This window comes from Canis lupus, chromosome 18 (genome assembly GCF_011100685.1).
Source record: "Canis lupus familiaris isolate Mischka breed German Shepherd chromosome 18, alternate assembly UU_Cfam_GSD_1.0, whole genome shotgun sequence".
Classification (NCBI taxonomy): domain Eukaryota; kingdom Metazoa; phylum Chordata; class Mammalia; order Carnivora; family Canidae; genus Canis; species Canis lupus.
In genome coordinates, this window is record NC_049239.1 from 24736710 (window position 1) to 24759618 (window position 22909).

General features: G+C 42.5%; 1 protein-coding gene across 5 annotated transcripts in view; it reads right to left on the reverse strand.

Moving 5' to 3' along the window:
• Positions 1–18974, reverse strand: part of SEMA3D (semaphorin 3D) — a 216972-nt gene extending 197998 nt beyond the window's left edge. For 4 of the 5 annotated variants that reach the window (XM_038562869.1, XM_038562870.1, XM_038562868.1 and 1 more), the window contains exon 1: positions 18060–18158. The gene's annotated coding sequence lies outside the window, so the exon portion shown is untranslated. Of the gene's footprint in view, positions 1–18059; positions 18159–18853 lie in introns of those variants that run through there. The other variant, XM_038562867.1, reaches the window with a different exon arrangement.
• Positions 18975–22909: the final 3935 nt, after the last annotated feature.

The window sequence follows — 22909 nt, forward strand, 5'->3', positions numbered from 1 at the left end:
GAAAGAAAAGACAGACTGTACGTAAAGTGCAATTAGTGGGAGGAAGAGACAGGGGAAATGATCAAGCTGAAGAAGGAGCAGATACCGTCCAGGAATCATAGGGGCCCCAAACTAACGACCCTCACAGTAGCCCAAGGGTATTCCATCTTCCCTACCTGTCTCCAGACCTGGGCTACAGATCTGGAAAAAGAATCATGATCTTGACCCAGATCCCTCTCTTTCTAGTTATCCTGGAACTCCCTGAAAAACCCACTACTAGCCTGGCTGGTCTCTACAAATAGCCCCTAAAAGTAATCATCTGAAAAACAAACCCTTCTTGCCCCAGAAAAATACATGGAAAAGTAATATAAATTATCACCTTTACTTAAAATTTCATCAAGACAGAAACCATATTTGTAAATATTCATTCACTAAAATAATTAAAAAACAATAGGAATAAGAGTAAAGTCATAAAAATAAAACAGCTAAACTGACTCTTGATTCTATCTTTAAAATTGTTCCTTCTCTTGATTTGCTCTAACAAAATTACCCTTAAGTCAGAATAGAAAATGCCACATTCTAAAGGTATATATACAGAAAGAGTGATATATTGAGAGAAAGTGATCGGCTTTATGATTATTTAGAAAATATTTAGAAATTATTTCAAATAAATCCTATTTATCCCATCTCTAAAACATTTTATTTCCTATAAAATAGAATCTGGTTTTATAAATCACTATTGATAACAAGATATATAATTAATATGATACACAATTTATAAATTATTATTACATATCAATGAAGATTCCTATGCAAAGTGGCAATTCAATGAACAGACTAATCTGAAACAGTACCAAGACAGGCATTAGAAAAGTATTTTCCCATAAAACATTATTCAGTTTCACTTCCACTTGTGCAGAAGCTCAAGTGACCTCTAAGTTCAATTTCTGGAAACTATCATTGATTAACATACTTGCTGCTTCTCTTAGTTATATTCCAGTGAACTGCCAAGGAGATGAAGCAACATGAAACAAAGATGTTCTTTGCATGTTAGATTGCTTACATCCCTGAGATGCGGGAGTTACTTATTTATCTCCCAGCTCTTCCTAAACTTCCTCCTTGAGAGATAAGGTTTAGCTTCTCTTAGTGAGCTTCATCCCTAAGTGCTGTACTGCAGATTTCTGCAAGACCCCTCAAGCCCAAAATTTAGGGAGTAGAGATCCAGGGCTCTCTTAGTAGTTAGATAGCTCAAGTAGGGCAAGTTCAACACTGGTATGTGTGGTCTGGAAAAGGTCTAGTCCCTGGGCATCAGACTGAAATTAAGGAGAACGTGGTGGGCCAATTCCCAGCCCCTCTAGTGGCGGACAGTGAATTTGGTCACTTTGTTTCCCTTCACTCTCTACAAAGGGGACTAAAATAGAATATTCTGAAACTGTGGCATAGTAAGAGCATTCGATGAAAAGTTTCAAGAGCAATAATACTTCATTAGGAGATATACAGTGATAAAGTAGTGGAAGCAAGCAAAGGGATGAAGTTGGCAGCAGGCCCATATGGGGGGGTGGTGCTAAAGAAATACCTATGCATTGGGTAAGAGAAAGGAAGGAGGGGAAGAAAAGCTGTTGAACAAATCCATATTGCTTACTTGGTGATGGAGCACAGCAAGGATATATGAAATATTACAAATCAGCAGTAGACAGCTGCATAAGAAAGGTGGGATGCTAAGAAATAAGTCTGGAAATTTAGATGGGGTGCATAAGGATTTTATTACTTGCTATTTAGCCTCTATAACTAGAGGCTGTCTTCTGTGACAAAACTCGTATTGATGGGTCCCTTTGCCCTGGATTCTTCCAATCCTTGTATCACGGCCTGTTGCAATGTTCTACCCAACTACAGGCGACCCTTGAACAATGCAGGCACTGGGATGCTGATTTCCACACAGTTGAAAACCCTTGTGTAACTTTTGACTGTTCAAAAACTTACCTGCTAATAGCATACATATGTATTATATACTGTATTCTTACAATAAGTAAGCTAGAGGACAGGAAATACGGTCAGGAAAATCAGAAGAGAGAATACACTTAAGACAGTTCTATACTATACTTACCTATACTGTACTTATACTATACTTACTATAAGTTATATCCTCTCTTTATAAGATGAACCATCAGTGCCTACATCAATATTGTCTTATATGGTACAAAACACTGTAGATGTTATAGTATTACTAACATCAGATATCAAAAACGAAAAGGTAACGTGAAAAAGAAATTCATATTTATTTACCGGTATAACAGGTCATGTGCTGATAATGAAGAAGCAGGTATATGATTGCTTTATGGTAGCCTAGTGTAATCAATATAATTGTTTCATGGTAGCCTAGCCTATACACGAATGAGTGGTCATAAATTTTTATGGCATCCAGTATACATTCATAATACAGTATTGGAAACATTGTTATATTTTTTAAACCACTTTCCTGTGATGACTGGTGAACACACAGTTACTCCATTTACCAGAGAGAGAGGCATACTGTCTGGTAATAGAACTCTTTGAAAGCAATGTTATAGGACAGTAAGACAACACATTATTAATTTTATATTAAATATCACTCACCTTACATACACAATGATCTACAGGATGACTATGATGATGATGGTTACATAGAAATGTCTCATACGATTCTTGTCATATAGTTACTAGATTTTCAACAAATAGAGTCACACACATACACAACAGGCTTATTAACCATGTGGCATGATGATTACTTGCTGTTCATTAAGTGGAAGTGGATCATCAAAACATTTTCATTCTTATGATCCTTATTCTGTGTAGGCTGAAAAGGAGGACGAAGAGGGACGGTTGGTCTTGCTGTCCTAGGGCTGGCAGATGTGGAAGAGATAGAGGAGGTGGAAGGGGAGGCAAGAAAGGCCGGCTGACCTGGTGTGATGCCATGGAAATACACTGTAATGTCTGATTTTTTTTTTTTTTTTTGCTTTTTCATTTCTGTAAAAAAAAAATTTCTACACAACATCAACCTTTCTTCTGCTATTTGCTTTAATTTCAGCGCCCCTATCGTAGAAGAGTCCATGCTGTAACAGAAGTCCAAAGCAGTTTTGGATGACTGGACCTCTTCTGCCGGATTGTGTAATGTCAACTTGCTCTCTGCATTGCTTCTTCTACGTCTTTGTCCTCATCTGTCCGGCACTGCTACAAAGGTACTCATCTTCATCAAGTTGTCTTCTGTTAATTCCTCTGGTATGGTGTCTATTAGATCTTTAGTTTCTCCAAGATCCATACATATCTCAAAGCCCTTCACCTCCCACTTTTTTTTTCCCATATCCACAATCTCTCTCATGATTTCCTTGATTGACTTGGTCATAAATCCTCTGAAGTCATGCACAACATCTGGACAGTTTTCTCCAGCAGGGATTTATTGTTTCAGGCTTAATGCCTCTCACAGCTTTTTTTTTCTATAAGGATGACATCTTCAATGGTATAATCCTTCCAGACTTTCGTGATGTTCTCTATCAAGGGTTTCCTTCCATAATGTAGACAATCTTTTCATTAGAGTACCATGTGTAATGAGCCTTAAAGTTCTAAAGATCCTCTGATCTAGAGGCTGAATTAGGGACATTTGGTTGGGGGCAAGGAGGTCACTTTGATGCCTTTGGTGTTAAGTTCATGGGGTGCTGGGTGGCTATCAAAAGAACTTTCAAAAGCAGTCCCTTACTGACAAGGTCCTTCCTGATTTCAGGGGCAAAGCATGGATAGAACTAATCCAGAGAAAGGTTCTCAGTTGTCCAGGACTTGTTGTTATACAAACAAAGCCTGGCACCTGATGTTTATCTTTTCCCCTTGAAGGCTCAGGGGTGAGCAACTTTACAGAAAAGGACAGTCTTGATCATAATTCCAACTGCATTTGCACAAAACAGTAGAGTTAGTTTATCTTTTCTTGCCTTAAATCCTGGTGCTCACTTCTTTTCCCTACTAACAAATGTCCTTTGTGGCACTTTTTCCTGGAATAAACTCTTTCATCTCCATTAAAAACCTGTTCAGGTGGATATCTGTTCTCAATTTTTGTAGTGGTGTCTGGGAACTCATCTGCCTCCTCTTGGTCAGCAGAAGCTGCTTCTCCTCTTGCCTCGACATTTTTTAAGCCCAACCTCTTTCTAAAATTATGAAATCCTCTGTGGCATTACATTTTCCAGCTTTAGATCCTTCACCTTCTTTTTGCTTTAAGTTGTCGTATAATGACTTCACTTTTTCTCAAATCATATTCGAGTCTATAGGTATGCCTTTCTTTTTTTTTTTTTTTTTTTTTTTTTTTTTAAATTTTTATTTATTTATGATAGTCACACAGAGAGAGAGAGAGAGAGAGGGGCAGAGACACAGGCAGAGGGAGAAGCAGGCTCCATGCACCGGGAGCCCGACGTGGGAATCGATCCGGGGTCTCCAGGATCGCGCCCTGGGCCAAAGGCAGGCGCTAAACCGCTGCGCCACCCAGGGATCCCAGGTATGCCTTTCTTATAGCAACACTTCACCCACAAAAAGCTGTATTTTCTTTTCTTTTTTTTGAGGGAGGGTTACATTTTCAGTAATAGTTTAAAAAGCTGTTCTTCAAAAAGTGGAAGGTTTTTTTGAACCTGCTGATATAGCTGCAATGATGGATTCATTAACTTCCTTTTCTTTTTTTCTACAGTAGTCCTTACACGGGATTCATTTATCTTGAAATGGCGGGCAACTGCAGCTGCAGACCTCAATTTATGGTACATATCAAGCATTTCAACTTTGTCTTGTAACATCATGACTTTTCTTTGCTTCCTGAGGGTACTTCCAGCATCACTAAATTTCATATGGTTTCCATGGTTTTATTGTAGGTTTACGGTATCAGACTAAACACCATGAAAAGTATGCGAGAACCACAAAAGGTCACTTTTTGCTATGATATGAAATTTACTGAAGAGACCAACTGTTCACATGGAGATGGTTAGTGTCACATCAAGTTTTTAGTGGATACTCCCAACACTTGAGATCACTGCAACAGCAACAGGATGTGGCTACAAAATTCTTTCAGTAGTACAGCACATATTACAGTTAATTTTATGCAGTTATGATTTAATACTGCATCTTCAAGTTTGTTTACATTTCTCTCGAGTGTGAATGGCACCATGATAAATTGATAAATTTTAACTTTTTATAATAGATCTGTGTATATTTTGTGGTAAATGGTAAACTAGCATCCCCATATATTTTATGCATTCACGACATCACTTCTTAATTTTTCAATTATTCTATGCTATGTGAACTTTCTCAAATTGTAAATTTCTGAAAAATGTTCTGATAAACTTATCGAAAAGATATGTGCATCTAAGCGGACCTGTTTAGTTCAAACCCATGGTGTTCAAGGGCCAACTGTATGTCTCTTTAGATGCACCTCTGTGCAAAATAAGGAAGTGGCAGCAGTTCAGTCCTAAAAGGTCACTCTACTATCCAGGAACAAAACAGTGAGGTCACCAAAGGGTGGGTTTTTAAATGAAATGAATAGAATTCAGCAGATAAAAAACAAGAAGGAACTAGGAAGAGTTTGTAGATAGCGTGAGAATCTGCCCTGATGTGCAATTCGCAGAATCAGAACAAGGGTAAAGGAGAGGGAATGCTCGCAGATAAATGTGCCATGCAGCATTTGATGTTCCTAGATTAACTCATTTAATCCTCGCAATGCCCCTACGAGGCCAGCCCTTCCATCACCCCCCAGATGAAAGCCGGGCAACAGGTGCAGGAGGTGCAGTACCGAGGCCCGAGCCCACCCGTCTCTCTCACGGGGCACAGTCGCCACTATTGCACCACATTCGCTCCCACACTCTAAAGCCTCAGTTTAAAGTTACACTGATCAAAGGCTCTGAAACTTTCAGCTACCAGAGAAACCTCCTTTACAAGTGGAATATTGAGCAATGAAGGCCAACCCACAGGCGCTGAAGCGGTGTGGTGCAATAACTGGGACCCAAGAGAGAACCTGGGGCTGGAGATGACACTTGGGGCGTAAGCGCCACAGAGAGAACAGCAGAAGTTAAGGAAGAAGAGGACATAATTTTTCAAAAGGCTCTAGACCAACAGTATGAATAGGACCCTTTTGTTTATTGTATTTAAGATCCTAAAGAGATTTGATTTGACCCATAATGATAATGAATTCTTTTATAACTGTCCACTCCAGGGGAGCCATGGTTTCCATCTGTCTTTCATCAGCGACTCTCACAGTGCCCAGTACAAGCGCTGGACAAATACTTTGCAGAAGATGGAATGGGATGGAGACGTAGGAAGACTCAAAAGTAACATGGATACATGTGAAATAACCTTTGTGATGAAAGAATGTACACGTGAAAGGAATTTTATGATGAATTACATATCTAGAGCAGTGAGCAGGAAAAAACAGAGGCAAAAGATTCCAAATGGAATAACTTCTTTCTTTTTTTCTTAAATTTATTTATTCATGAGAGGCAGAGAGAGAGGCAGGGACACAGGCAGAGGGAGAAGCAGGCTCCACGCAGGGAGCCCAACATGGGACTAGATCCGGGGACCCCAGGATCACACCCTGGGCCCAGGGCAGGTGCTCAACCGCTGAGCCACCCAGGCGCCCTCTGAATGGAATAATTTCAATTCAAGTATTAGAGATGGTACACTTGTCATACACAAGACTTGGTGATATGCCGTGGGAACCTGAAACATATGATGTCTCAGAAACAACCATTCGATCCTTATCCTTGAGAAACTTAGTCTTGTGATCCTAGAAGTAAGAGAGAGGGTGATAGTTACTGGGAACTGGAAAAGATCTTAAGGATGGAATAAGGTGGAATTTGAGCGTAAAGCACTTTTTCAGGCAAGATTTAGGGGACACATGTGAAGGTGCAGGGAGAATGGGCAACAGCAAGGGGCCCGGAGAAGTGGTGGCAGTAAAAGGCAAAATCGTTTCAAGTGGAAGGAGAAATCAGTGCAAAGCCCCATGAGGAAGGAGTACAGAGAACACAGGCCCATGAGGTTGATGCTGGCTTGGCCTGCTTATTGATTTGGGGAATTTACAAGACTTTTCAGTTTTGCTTGTCCTGATACATTATCTACTTAAAGCACAACATTTTCAACATGGCTTGTAAGCAATAAATTAAAGGAAGAAAAGGAAATTCTACACCATCATTTCTGATTATCAGAAATAACCAAAGGTCACAAATATATAGAAAGGATGATCGCTGGCTATCACAGAGATGATGGTTGTGTGACTGATAAATATTAGGGAAAAGTAGATCTGAATGCAATTGTTATTTTTAATAAATTTCAAGTGAAAGTGCACAGGATATGAAATGACTACTCACTATATTCTAAAAATTTTTGAAATGTGAGCCCAAAGTACCGTTTCTTGGAATCTGAAAAGGCCTATATGATAGTAACACAGCACAAGGTTCCTAAACAGTCAACATCCAGAGACGGGGGGTAGGGTGGAGTGAGGAATCCATAACATCTCAGCCCAAGCTCTCTGAAGGGTTTATTAAGTGCACATGTGTACGCAGAGCATTTCTTTTCTATGCAAGCTACTCCTGCCAAAAACTTGCCCTTTTTAAAACCTGAACAATGAACATTCTCTGCCAAACCTCATCACAGTGCAGTTTAAGACAACAATCCCCACGGCTCTGTGAAGTGAAATGTTATTCTCTCATCTGTGTATCCAGCACAAATGCTTTTGAACAGCTACTTTACAGGTGATAAAAGTCTTAACTTCAAAAGTTGATTTGTATTAACTTCCCATTTTAATATTATAAATAACATCTTACGTGATTTCATCACACAGATACCTCTGCAGACAGAATTGTCTGGCTTTAACTGCCTACCGTCCAGCCAGGAGAGCAACCTGTGACACACTAATTCAATTACAATAAGGGAAATACATGAAACTACGAGACCGACGCAAGTGGGGCCAACAGAGTGGATTCTGAATCCGTATGCACGTCAATGATTGAACTAGTAAGTATACAATTGCACCACGTATGGATTTTGTCATCTGACAGAGTCAAATTTCAAAATTGGTAAGATTTTAGGTGATTATTTTCATTTACAAAGACTTTTAAAAATGTACTCTACTGATAATTCACAAGCCATCAATGACTTGAAAAGCCATCAATGACATGGATCCGAAGTAAAAAAGGAGGTGACAGGATAGTCTCTGGCACGCATTTTGAGATTTGGGTCAGAGTATTAGATTTCTCTATTCCTCTTTCTGACTGGGTTAAATTACCATCAGCAGGATCTCTCTTTTTTAAAAGATGTATTCTTTTGTGTAACAAAAATGAACACCCTGAATCTAAGATTCTAGTGAGAACCCGGAACCTATTAGTCATATTGATCTGGGTCTTTCTCAGATACTTTCTTTACTTCAGGAAATTCAGCGGGGTCATACCCAAAAAAGAGGGCCTTTGGTCACATATTCTGGGATTGGTTTCCATGACTTTTCCTGAACAAGTTCTTCAAATGTATTTTTTATGCTATGACTCATACAAACTAAAAACAGAAAAAAAAAAAAAAAAGCATAGCTAAACTTTTCAACAATTGCCACAGTAGAACACAAATTCAGCAGGAACTATAGTTAACTATGAAGCACAGAGCCAGGTAATTGTTAGATAATTATAAATACGAGGTTAACACTCAAAAATTAGATACCAGGGCAGCCCGGGTGGCTCAGCGGTTTAGCACCACCTTCGGCCCAGGGCCTGATCCTGGAGACCCGGGATCGAGTCCTACATCGGGCTCTCTGCATGGGGCCTGCTTCTCCCTCGGCCTGTGTCTCTGCCCTCCCCCTCTGTGTGTGTGTGTGTCTCATGAATAAATAAATAAAATCTTAAAAAAAAATTAGATGCCAGTATAAAAGCTTAGATGAGAAAGGTAGTATGGCATGTCCAACTGTAAGAAGAGCTTACTCCAAGAGAGTAAAACTCGGATTTTTAAAAAATATGAAACAATCTGGAACACAGGGAAGAGAAGGAATAACATGTGATTTATAGAGAGGGAAACATGAGAAACACACACGGTGAAAACCCACAGACTCGTAAAGGGAAACAGTAGCTTGTGCATCCTCCGTACTCTACACTGGCTCGGATGCAGGGGAGTCTCAGCCTCTGGGAGCTTTCTTGGAACAAAGAGGCCTCCTAAGTATATTTAGAATTTTCAAAGTAGTAATGATACGTGTATTACATATATAGGATTGATAGGGACTAATATTTAACATACTTAATGCAGCAGAGATCCTTTTTTTTTTTTTTTTGCAGCAGAGATCCTTGAGATTCAACGAGGGATAAAAAGAATAGTCTTTGCATGATTCTGGCAAGAATTTTGGAAGCATAAGCATCATCTAGAACTGAAGACATCCGGCACGGGTGATGGATCTTGTCAATATCAATAAAACAGTAAGGACAGAAGTAGAAAAAAATTTGCCCTCTCTTTTAATATTTAAGATTGATTCATAGGACATGACAAATACACAGCTTTCTTTGCATGGAAACCTATAATAACGGTAATCTGGATGTTGTTTAGTAATCCAAAAACCACATTTTCTTTCAAAAAAGTAAGTATGAGAAGAACAACTAATTCCAATTATGTGTTTACTTCTAAAGATCTATAATATTTAGCATCAAAAATATGTCAGAACAGTCCTATCCTGACCTGGGCAACGACACTAAGCATTTAACGGAATGACATCAGCCTAGCTGGCAGAGAATGGTTCCCGTCTTCAACTGTTTCTCACCATGCTTACTCTATATGCTTTCAAACATAATTTTTTTCCAATATAATTTTTAAAACAGTTTACACTTACAAAAACATTGAGAAGACAGCACAGAGTCTCCCTAAACCCACATCCTATAATGGTTTCCCCTATTATTTTTACATCTTATGGACATTTGTTATAATTAATGAAGCAATACTGATATATTACATGACTAAAGTCCGTAGTTCATTCTGACTTCCTTAATGTTTACGTAGTGTTCTTTTTCTTTTCATGGATCCCATCCAGGATACCATATTACATTTAGTCCCTGTCCCTTTGGCTTTCTTCCTCCTGCCTGTGACAGCTTCTCATAATTTCTTTGGTTTCGATGATCTTCACTGCTTTGAGGAGCACCAATCAGTTATATTGTAGACTGGCCCCCTGTTGGAGTTGTCTGGTGCTTTTCTCATGGTTGTGTTGGGGTTATGGGTTTTCAGGACAGAGATTACAAGTTTCCCTTTTATCCCGCCATATCAAGAGTACGCACCATCAACATGCTTTATGACTGAGGCTGACCTTGATCACCTGGCTAAGAGAGCGTTTGTCAGGCTTGCTTACCCCCTAAAAAAAAAAAAAATTCCCTCCTTTCCATACTGTACTGTTTGGAGGAAGAGACCATTCTCTGCATACATTTCAGAAGTAGGGAGTTATGCTCCCCTTCTTTGAGAACAGAGTATTTACATTAATCATTCAAAATTCTGCATGAAAGATTTGTCTCTTCTCCATTTATAATGTATTCAATCATTTATTTATATTAACATGGATATTTATTTTCTATTTCGAGTTATACTTCACACAACTTTCTTTTTCTTTCTTTCTTTTTCTTTCTCTTCTTTCTCTTCTTTCTTTCTTTCTTTCTCTTTCTTTCTTTCTTTCTTTCTTTCTTCCTTCTTCCTTCCTTCCTTCCTTCCTTCCTTCCTTCCTTCCTTCCTTCCTTCCTTCTTTATTCTTTTTTTTATTTTTTGCTCAAACTACTTCAGCTTTGGCCACTGGGAGCTCTTTCAGTTGTCTCCTCTGTCTCTCTGACATATCCTATGATTGCATGCATGTGGTGGTGGTGGTGGTGGTGGTGATGGTGGTGGTGTGTGTATGTGTGTGTTAAGCACTTCTCTATTTTTTGGCACTACAAGAAGCTCTAGGCTTAGGATATAGATTTCCTACCCCAGTTCTTGAATCAGTCATTTCCCCCAAGAATTCCTTTTATTAGAGAATGGAAAACAAGACCTAGGCACTAAGTGTCACATATAGCATTTATTTTTCAAATAAATTTCATGTTCAATAAATAAATCAATAAATTTCATATTTAAGCTAAGAATTAACATTTGTAGGTTTATGAAAAAAGTTTCACTAAAACTTCTCTATGCTTATCTATATTTTCTAGTTTTTCAGTAATGATCAGGAGCTATAACTGTGATGCAAATAATTACTATAAAAATAAATGATCTCCAAAAAACCATGTGTCCAATTTCAACAAGAAAACTCAAATTAGTATTAATTTCTCCTGACCCAATATTTAGCATTACAAGTAAACTGAGAATTCTAAGAGCTCCAAATATCCATCTTTGAGATGAAGTATTATATTTCAAAATTCCAAGTGTCTCCAAAGAAGAATGGTATTCATTTTATTTTTCTTTAAAGATTTTATTTATTTATTCATGAGAGGCAGAGAGAGAGAGAGGCAGAGAGAGAAGCGGGCTCCATGCAGGGAGCCCGATGAGGGACTCGATCCTGGGCCTCCAGGATCACGCCCTGGGCCGAAGGCAGGCACTAAACCACTGAGCCATCCAGGGATCCCCTGGTATTCATTTTAGAAAACACTTCTCTCTTTCAGAGAACAATAAATTCAGATATTAGGTGCAAACATTTGTCCAAAAGCAATGATAATAAATACCGAAACCCAAGAACACCTGAATTTCATGTGGCACAGACTGGTCTTTACGATAAGGATAAAAAAAAAAACAAAAAAGTGGGAGTATGAATTTCACTGATTTCATACATTCTATCAAAGAAAATCAGACTATTTAAATACAATTCAAGATTATGATATCATCAGGCATGGGTTCAACTATCAACACAGTATGTGAAAAAAGGCTCCCTGAAACTAAGCAACTCAAGAGGGCACTTTGGACTTTATTTTTAAGTGGGTCATACATGCTGATAATAAATATATGGAGTAGGATGCCTGGGTGGCTCAGTGGTTGAGCATCTGCCTTTGGCGTGGGTCATGCATGATCCCAGGTCCTGGGATCGAATCCCACATTGGGCTCCCTGAAGGGAGCCTGCTTCTCCCTCTGCCTGTGTCTCTGCCTCTCTCTCTAGGTCTCTCATGAATAAATAAATAAATAAAATCCTTTAAAAAAAAAGTAAATGTATGGATTATACTACTTCTTCACTAAGGCAACTGTAGACAAGATCTCTACTGAGCAATTTTATTAGTCTAACTTCACTAATGTAGTATGTTTGCAACTACTGATATTTAAAACTCAGTAATTAGGTTATGCAGGCTCATTACTGAACCAAATATGACACCAAAATCTTTTAAAAGCTGTCTAAGATAAACAAAGGATAACTGAAAAGGAGACCTAGTAAAATGCATAATATATATAGGAAAAATAAATCAGATATCTAACAGATGGTAGATTAACACTGTCACCTTCATATTCCTACATCATTTAACTTATTTTCCATGAAAGCAAGAATACTGTATTTCTTTTTAGGACTCTCAGTAATGTAGACATTTTTGTTTATTTTATTGACTGTGTTCTTAGTAGTAATAGTACCATTTAATAATGCTTAATTCTATTTAATTAGAAAAATATAGCAAATGTTTCCATTTTTTCCCTGTGACTTGCTAGTAAAACCCACTAATAGAAAACACTATTAACCATCAGTTTTAAAAATATAAAATGTTGAAGTTATAATGTTAAGTGACTCACAGAAGAAAAACGGAACATAAGGTAAATTATTCCTAATTTCTGAGAAAGACACCACATCTCTAAAAATATGATAAATTCAGATAGATGCGGACTCTTCTAGGAACACTTGGTCACTTAAGTCTCGGTTTATTTTATACATTTCTATAGAAGGGTAATACTTGTAGCTTTTTGAACTTTGCAAAAGAATGAGCAAAGTGGGGATTCCTGGGTGGCTCAGCGGTTTAGCGCCACCTTCAGCCCAGGGCCTGATCCTGGAGACCTGGGATCGAGCCCCACGTCTGGCTCCCTGCATGGAGCCTGCTTCTCCTTCTGCCTGTGTCTCTGCCTCTCTCTTTCTCTCTGTGTGTCTATCATGAATAAATAAATAAAATCTTTAAAAAAAAAAAATGAACAAAGTGTCTAAATTCACCAGATTAATCAATTTGTTAAAGATGCCCTGGTCTACAACTATTAGAAATCATTTAAATATTATTAACATGGAAATAAAAATACTAATGAAGATAGGTTAAAGGTAATTAAAATTCTTATATGAATAGTATACTTATATTCATACTTATATGAATTGTATACTTCATTACATATTCCAGCTTCAAGTACCTATTATTCTGTTTTTAATAATTTAAAATAGTCTAATCATTTAGGTATATCTCATTATTATTAAATTTCAAAATCATTTCAAAGGCATTGCAGCTGTTTATCAGTGCAGTTCCTGTTTGTAGTGAATTTTACCTTAGCTATATCCTCCTTTCTTATTATTATTTAGATACTTAAAGTTAAGGAGAATGGAGATTCTCATGCGTTAACTGGATCCTTCTAAAAAACACAAGAAATTTGAAAATGAAACTAACTTTTTGTAGCATTCAACACTTTACTAAATATTCTTAAGTAGCTATTCCATATGATCATTACAGCAGTGCTGGATGTTATGCATTACAAAACACTCAACATCTCACCACTTTTTCTATGAAAGGGTAAAACTCAACTATAAGAGAAAACTGTCCTTTCTAAAAATCTCAGAAAAAGTAAGGAATAATACCAATGATCTTCAATCTGACCTTTTATAGGCAATAAGGTGACTCATATTCACTGTATTGTTTAGTTAATGAATTAGACTTTGGTATATGTTAAGCATCTAGAATATGTTTAGCATGGTACTAACCTAAAGGTATAAAAAGTTAAAGACCAATTCCTTCCTTCAAGGTTCTTATGATCTAGTCAAGAATCATAAACAACAAAAGTAAAGAAGAAAACAAATTATTGGAAACTCAAAGAATTAGCTTGAAAGGCATGATGTCAAAACATGAAGTAAGTGTTCAGGTCACGAAGGCAAGAGATAGCCTAAGGAGAACTCCACCAACCTCAGGAAAGTTTCTCAATACAGTCATGGGGTTACTATTTGACAAAATACAAATCTTTTTTTTTAATTTTTCCTTTACAGATATTATTAAAGCCACCAATAATTCCTATAAGGTACAGTATGACCTATGTAAATAGAAACCATTATAAAAATGATATAAAAATAAAAGGATCTTGGCCAAGGTTTCCTGGATTAGTGGAGTATTTTTTAGCCCATTTTGTGGGAGGAAGAAATGTGATTAACAAGCTTTGCCCATGGTCAATCATTATTATTGCTATTACTATTTATTTCACAAATGTGGATATTTCTTTTTTCTTTCAAGGAAGATGTTACTGAGTGTTGAAATACTATTTTACTGGAGTAATCTGTATAGCTCCAGGTATTTATGGAAAGAGTAAACTTTCAAAATAGAGCCATGGTTACTCTTATTCATTAAATAAATCATTTGTTAATGGGCAAGAATGCTTCCCAAAGAACATGTCAATACACCATTATACTTCCCAGACAGAACAGTAAAGTTCACATTTGTTTTTCTCAAAATAACAAAGCTGTAACGAGCAATCTGAAGACAAATAAATATTTATTAAACCAGCACCAACTGAAATGTTTTTCTCTTGAAACTGAAATACTTAATAAAAATGGGGATGACTTAATCCAGTAACTCTGTACAAACAGTATACAAACACCACTGGTCCACAGAGATCCTTGCCAATTCCAGAAGACATCTTCAGGGTCTGTGATAAACCTCTTTATGGTTAACAAATGCCCAGGTAATGGAACGAGAACACAGTGTGAAGAATAAAAATGAGGTACCCTGAAACTTCCTGCCTTAGTTTAACCCCAACCCCAAACAGTGTATTTCCTACACTGTTTAGAAAATAAATGATATGAGAGTAATTTAGCTCCATGACTCAAGTTCAAACCTATGGTTGATCTATTAGCCTGTCATTGGAAACGGTACATGTGCTTCCTCTGACTTTCCTACCCACAGAAAATAATTCTCACTCCCACCCTTACCAGCCCTACACAGATGCAGAGATTAAAAATTCAATTTATCGTTGTGCATTTTTCCATGCAAAAATATAAAGCAAACTCATTAAGATTTACCTCTAAAGGCAATTCTGCAAGAAGGCAAAATAAAATCCACATAATTATTTCTCTACCTTTTACCCTTAGTTTCTGCTGGCATTGATTACGGTTTCCTGATAATTCCAAAACATCTTGTACTGCCATATACTTTTCCTCGATCTCCTCCTCTCAGAGAGTCAGTGGGAAGGTAAAAGGAATCACATCATTACTTCTTCTAAATGGATGGGCAATAGACTTTGACAAATGTGAACCAGTGGTGTCAAAACATGAAGTTTTCAGGTCACGAAGGCAATAGATAGGCTAAGGAGAATTCCACCAACCTCAGGAAATTTTTTCAATACAGCCATTGGGTTACTATTTGACAAAATATTTTTTAAAAAATTTTCCTTAACAGACATTATTAAAGCCAGTAAAAATCCCTATAAAGTACAGTATGACCTGTGTAAATATAGACTATTAATATCCCATGTATATGATTCTGGGCCTAGAGACTTGATGTGGCCTGTACCAATCTTCAATCATGGATTCCATTTTAAAGTCTTGGATGCTCTTCTCTGGTAAATTATAATGTACAGATGCAATATCAAAGTGATCTCAGAAAGGTCCTCCCTGTAAGTGGGCTCACAAAAATCCTCCTGAAGTCCCTGAAGAGGGAACCACAGTGAGGTAAGACAGTTCCAGCCTCTGCTCTGCCCCTTACCAGTTTATATTTGGGCATATCAATTAACACCTTTATATCTCACTATTCTTCTTTTTTTTAAGATTTTATTTATTCACAAGAGACAGATAGGCAGAGACACAGGCAGAGGGAGAAGCAGGCTCCTCGCAGGGAACCCGATGTGGGACTCGATCCCTTGACCCCGGGGGTCACACCCTGAGCCGAAGGCAGATGGTCAACTGCTGAGCCTCCCAGGCGTCCCTCATTATTATTTCTACAATGAGAATAACTGCTTTACCTACTCTCCTAACCATCAATTCAATTTATTAAAGATTTTATTTATTTATTTATTTATTCATGAGAGACACAGAGAGGCAGAGACACAGGCAGAGGACCCCATGCGGGACTCGATTGGAGAACGCTGGAATCATAACCTGAGCCAAAGGCAGATGCTCAACCTCTTTGCCACCCAGGTGCCCCACCGGCCGTTCCATTTTTCAGCATGATGATTTGTCAGGACTGCAAAAGCCAAAGAAAGTGGGACACCACCCACTCCTAACTCTCTGCGTCTCTGAGTTATTCATCTAAAACAATAAGGAGAATAATGACATGTTGTGGAGTACTCCTTGGAGTACTAACGGTGACCATGCATAAAGCACCTAGGACGCGGTACAGCGTTGCACACACGCCCCTTCCCTGCCACCGATCTTCCATCTCGCAAATGGGCCGCCCACAGGTTAGACGCCGGCAGTGCCTTGGTGCCCAGTCGCTGTCGCCGCTACCCGGGGCCCTGTTCTCTCCCCCACCCCGTGCCCGCGTTTCCCGGACCTTCTCTTCCCCCGGCCGCGGCCCTCTCTAGTTCCCCCGCCGCCCGGCAGGGCGCACCCCAAAGCCCCCGCGCAGCCCCGCGCAGCCCCCCCCCGCGCCCCGCGCAGGCCCCGCGCAGCCTCCTGCAGCCCTGCACAGCCCCCCCACCCCCCGCGCAGCCCCGCGCAGCCCCCCGCCCGCATCCCCACGCAGCCCCGGCTCAACCCCCGCGCAGCCCCCCGGCCGCATCCCCGCGCAGCCCCCTGCAGCCCCGCGCAGCCCACCACCCTTGCGCCCCGCGCAGCCCCGGCTCAGCCCCGCGCAGCCCCGACGTGCGGCCTGGGGCAGGGCGAGCCGGGGCGTCGGGCGTTGGGGACCGGCTCCGGCCCCGCCCCCCTCCACGCGCGGATCCCGGCCCTGAGCGCGCGCCTGGGCCACGCGGCAGCCGCCCGGGCCCCGGAGGGGGTCTCGCCCCCGCCCCCGTCCCCGCCCCCCGGGGGAGCCGCGGCGACACTCGGGGCTGCAGGGGCCCGGGCCTCCGACCGCGGTGGGGGGGCGCCTCGCTCGGGGGTAGAGGGCGAAAGGGTGGCCGGCCGGGGTCGGACGCCGGTCACCGGGCCGGGCCGCTCCGAACCCCCGGCTTCCAGCTCGGGGCCGCAGCGCGCGTGTCCTCCGCTCAGGGCCCTGCGCGCCGGCAGGGAGCGGCGGAAGCCGAGTCCCCGGCCCCGGGCAAGGGCAGCCCGGCGGGGAGCCGCCGGCCGCCCGGGGGCGGGGGGTGGTGCCCGGCGGGGCAAGTCCCGGCCTCTCCCGCGCAGGACGAGCGGCCGTCGGGGCCCGCGGACGCCCCCCCCCCCCGCGACCCCCGGGCCCGCAGGACGCGCTCGCAGCGGGCGGAGCCCGCCCCCCCCGGCCGCAGTCCGCGGGTCCTCGCCCAGGGTCCCCGCCGCCGGGCCGGCCGTGAACCTGCCGCCGTGGGGAAGCGAGGAGCCCGGGGAAGCTGCCGGGAGACTCAGGAGGAAAACTTTGCTGAGTCGTGGCCGCAGGAGGCTCCGGCGGAGGAGGCGCGGGCGGCGGCGGCGGCGGGGAGGGGAGGGGGAGGGGGGAGATGGGGGAGGGGGGAGATGGGGAGGGGAGCAGGTGGGCAGGTGGGCTGCGGGCCGGGCTGCGGGGATGGGGGCACGTGGGCAGGTGGGCTGCCGGCCCCAGCGCGGGGTGCCCAGGCCGTCCGTGCTCCGGGGCGCGCCCTCCGCGTCGGCGCCCGCCCGCCCGCCCGCCCGCCCGCCAGCCTGCCTGCCCGCCGCGCGCTGGGCTCGTCCGCCCCGGGCCGCCCTCCTCCGCGGGGCTCGCGGCCGCCCCAGCCCCAGTCGCCCCGCTGGACTCGGCGGTCCCGGCGCCCGCCCTCCGGGGGCAGGTGGCCAGAGGCAGCCTTACCTGCCGCGGGCTCTTCTCCGCCCGCCGGGGCCGGCCGTCCGCTCGCGAAGCCGGGCAGGGGCGCGGGGCTGCGGGCGCGGAGCGCGGGGCGCGGGGCTGCGGCCGCTCGGGCCGGGCGGGAGGCAGGGGGCGCTGCGGCCCCGGAGCGGGCCGGGCCGGGCGCGGAGCCAGGCGGCAGCCGGAGCTCCGCGGAGGCGAGCGCGGCGGGGAAAGGCACGCTCCGGGCCGGAGGGCGGCTTTTAAGTTCGTGGTGCGACCGCAGCAGCTGGGGCGCCGGGCGCTCTCGCCGGCGCACAGGACCCGGGGCTGCCCCCGCCGCGCGCCTCCTCCCCGCCCCCGCCCCCGGCCCCGGCCCCGGCCCGCCCGCGCAGCCGCTCAGCGGGCTCGGGCCGCGGGCCGCGCAGGTTGTCCGTCGGCGGCGTCGCGCGCTCCGAGTGCGGCCGCCGGGCTCGGGCTCGGGCCCTTCGCGAGCACGGGGAGGACGCCCCACGGGAGCCGCCGGCCGAGCGCCGCGCGGAGGCCGGGCCTCGAGACCCGGGCCGGGGCCTTGCTGGAGCAGGCGTCGGGGGCAGCGGGGGGACCGGCCTCCCCGGGGGCTGGCGGACGCGGGGGGAGGTACGGGGTAAACGGAAAACGACAAAACACCCCCAGATGGAAGTCTCCTTGCCGCTTTACCTGACATTGGCCATCTCTCCCCGCTTCCCCTCACAGACTCGTGCACACCTGGGTGCAGGAGGAAACCCAAGTGCACGGGGACCAGGGACGAGTCCACCTTCCTGGAACCTGGAACTTACACAAATTGGAGGTGTGATCCTCTTTAAGGAAAACAATGCAGAAATAGCTTAATTTCTACAGATGCCACGAAAACAACCGTGCGAATTTATCTAGGGTCAGGCTGCCCCCGGGGTCATGGAAAGGGCAAGTGATGAGTCCTGAAGCTTGGGCCGCATTAGCTGCCTGGTAGAGCCGCCTGCGATTGGAAGCCTAGGCTTGGAGTTGCACACCTTGCACTTATTAGTCCCATACAGAAAGCTGACTTGGGGGTAGAGCCATAGGAAAAAAAGCCACCACCGGATTCTGCATTTGTCAGCTTGATTTAAGAGCACAGCTTGGAAGGTCCCAGAGCGCCTTTGGCAAATGACAAGTGGTGTTTTAGTTTGAGGGTAGGAGCAGTCAGTAACGACAATGGAAGAATTGGAAGGCGGGAGGAGACTCTTCATTCAGCATCTGCAGCAGGGATCCGAGGGCCACAGAAGCTAAATGAGTCATTGCAAGTTGCAGATGGTTAGTGGCAGAGACAGGCTCAGGAGGGATTCAAGTTTCCTAACTCTGACCAAGGTTCTTTCCTGTGTCTCATGCTGCCCCATTTCTGTAACCTTAGTTTTCACTTTCCACCAACCAACCCCGTAATTTTCCTCTTTAGATACAGGAGAATTTAAGTCCCTACAGACTATTCTGACCTATAGCAAGTTTTTTTGAAAGCTTCCTATTTAATGTTATACCACTCGTTTTGTAATTGACCATGCCCTTGGTGTGTTCATTGCCTTTTCTTGTATGTTTTATATCATTTTATTTGTTTATGCCATTGCCCCTTGATCCAAATTGCAACCTCATTGTAAGGACAAAATACCTCTTTTGTCTCCCACAGCATAGCTTATAGGGCTTTGCACATAGTTGACTCATGATAAGTAGTTTTTTACTTTTAAAAACTCTCTACTTATTAATTGTCTAATAATTTTGTCAGTTTATTGGCCAGAATACTGTACTTAACTAGAATTACAGTTAACTGGATTTCCCCTTTTTTCCTCCTGTCAAAATCCTGTCTTAATACACTCAAGCCAAACAGCATCTCCCTTTGCTACTATTTCCACCTTTTCCACAAAGCCCCTACAGAATTCATCATTCCTTCCTGTTTTCCCAAAGCACTTTGATTTCACTACTATTGTAAGTCCTTTTCATGTTATGTCATAATTAGTTATGTGTGGGTCCTCATCTGGGCTTGCATGTTGTCTTCCTTTCCCAAGCCCCTAAAACAATGCCTCTGAATTTGTGTTAACTGGCTTAGTTTGGAATACAGTGACTTAAAATTTAGGCTACATTTACTAGGGCATCGGGAATGTGCCATGAGAAGACAACATCTGGGAACTGGATTCTTTTCATTGCTCTGAGCGCACAGCGCGCAGCAGCACAATCAACTGTGCAAAGTTGTGACGCAAGGCCTCAGCTGTGTCCACGGCTTTGTAATCCCCAGGGTAGTTCTCCAAAGTGTCTTGCATATGGTAGGTGTTCAACCAATATTTTGGTGGTTAAATTAGGTACTGAAAACAGTGGGTCGTTGATGATAACCAGTTACTGCATCTACTACTGAACTTTCACTAAGATACAGGATCGCATCAGAATGGTTCTACAACACTTTCTAAGAGTCTGAGACTCACTGCTGTGGAAAGCAGTTTGTAATCTGTCCTGTTGGGCTAATAATAACCTATCTAAATCCTTGCAATAACGCCTAGTGGGAAAAATCTTCTTTACATTAGGTTTTGTTAAAATGTAAGGTGTATCATACAGCTTAGCATATCTCCCAGTGTGACTATTCAAGATTCAACAAGTGATCCTTAATTATACTGAACGAGATGTGTATATCATCAGTTAGAACCACCGAATTGCTGTTCTATGCCTGTTTCATTCTGAGGGTGGAAGGGACAGGAAAGAGGGACTACTTTCCAGTTTCCAGGTGCTTAGACACATTTTTGAATAAGTACATTTGTTTTGAGGGCCCAGCCTCTTACTCTGTGCTATACTACATCTCACCCATCTCTATTTATGGAAGCTGAGTAAGTCATTATTACTGTATGGTAGCAGATATGTGTTAGATTATGTGAAATAACACTATTTCTCATAGGATTCCATGTTAGTACTTCATGAAGCCACTTTCAGGACAAAGTTCTAATTGTACAGTTTCAAGAATCATCAATCTATATTGGGAACCATAAAGGAAGGTAGCAGGAATGGCTAAGAGTAGAATAGGTATATTCTAGGCTTCTCCAACTCCACATATAGCTACCTTTGCTAAGAAGACAGGAGAAAGATAATTACTGGGTCCAGGATTTAAATGTAGCAGGATCTCAGAGGATTTGGCTGCACTTTCAGCAGAAGGTAGTAGCTTGCCATTCTGTTCCAACAAAAATCTACAGTCTTAGTTCTCTCTGTACTGTCATGTATTCACAAAAAAAGAAAGAATTTTAAGGAAAAAAAAGGATCGATAAAAAAACCTGTGAAGTTCTATGTACAGAGTTAAGGAAAATGGAGATAAAACTCAAGCATTTAGTGATCACATCTATAAAACGTGTCATACCTTGGTCATAGATTAAACCTCTCCGCCTTATGATAAATATATATTACTTTATGAATGTTTTCCCACATACTAACATATCAGTACTAACAGATAAACGTTGTTATGCTCATTAGAGAAAACTGGAATGTATATTAGTTTGTGTCTAATTGGAACAAGTGATGGCATGAGTTCAAAGTAGCTCACCCACCTCCTTCTCTATCAGGTGTTTTCCCTTTATAAACTTCAGATTTTTTTTTTTCCGTTTGTTTCATTTGATCATGGCAATCCACTCATCACTGGATCATTAGGTAGTTACATGTTAAGATCATTAGATCATACGTAGTGATGGAAAAGAACACACTTTTCATCTTTATTTCAGTATTAATTACACATACATAGAACTCTCAGAAGTAAATGTATCTCTGTTTTTCATCTTTAAGACAGAAGATAGTTTACAGTTAATCAGAATGTAAAACTATCAGAACTTTGCTTAACGTCTTTGAGTTTTAAACTCTTTTAACGTCACAAATAATCATAAACATTCAGAGTTAGGAGAGGCCTCAGAGACCTACCCCTCATGTTATACACAGGAGAACCAAGGCCAAAAGGTGGAGTAATCATCCAGCGCCTTCTAACTCCTGTTCTACGCCCTTTGCGATACAGCACCCTGCTGTAGAGACTTTACTTGAGGAAGAGGAAGAGGAAGAGGAAGAGGAAGAGGAAGAAGAAGAAAGAAGAAGAAGAAGAAGAAGAAGAAGAAGAAGAAGAAGAAGAAGAAGAAGAAGAAGAAGAAGAAGAAGAAGAAAATCAGCTATTTTGCAAAACCTTTCCAAGCCAGAATCTTAAGGTTATATTTACTTAGCTGGTTTGGGGTGTGGTGAATAATTAAATTCAGCAGGAATGCACTTCAAAATAAAAATAAAAACACAACCCAACCCCTTTGGCCCAAGTCCTGAGACCTCAGAAAAGAAAACCTCCTTGACTAGGAACATTTGCTGGAGGTTAGAAAGCCTTTCTGAACCTGGTATAGGAGTCCATATAGCCAGTGCAGGATGGAGGAGTTTATAGTCAAATAACTGACTCTTTGTTTTTTTCTTTTTTAACAGTGTTCTTAGATCAACAAACAATCCCCAAGGAAGGATTTTAAGGAAAAATAAACACCTTTCTTATATATCATATAAGAAAAAAAATCGTCTTTGCGTTTGCTTTTCTTAAAGCAAAGCCACCGCCACCCAAGCCACCACCACTCCACCCTCAGAGCATACCTTAGAAATAATGTATTTCTTCTAAGAAAATGGGGGAGGGGAGGGACTCCTGTGATACCTAATCAAGGCAAGCCTTATTTATACAAGGGTGATGAAACCAAGAAAAATATGCCCTCTTGTGGCTTATTTGTTCTAGTTCACAACTAATCAACAGTACTCTATTATTTCCTGAAACTCAAACATACCTATATCCCAAGTGGAATTAAACTATTCCTTTGTGCAGTAACTGGAGAGGACAGGTCCATGCAGACGGC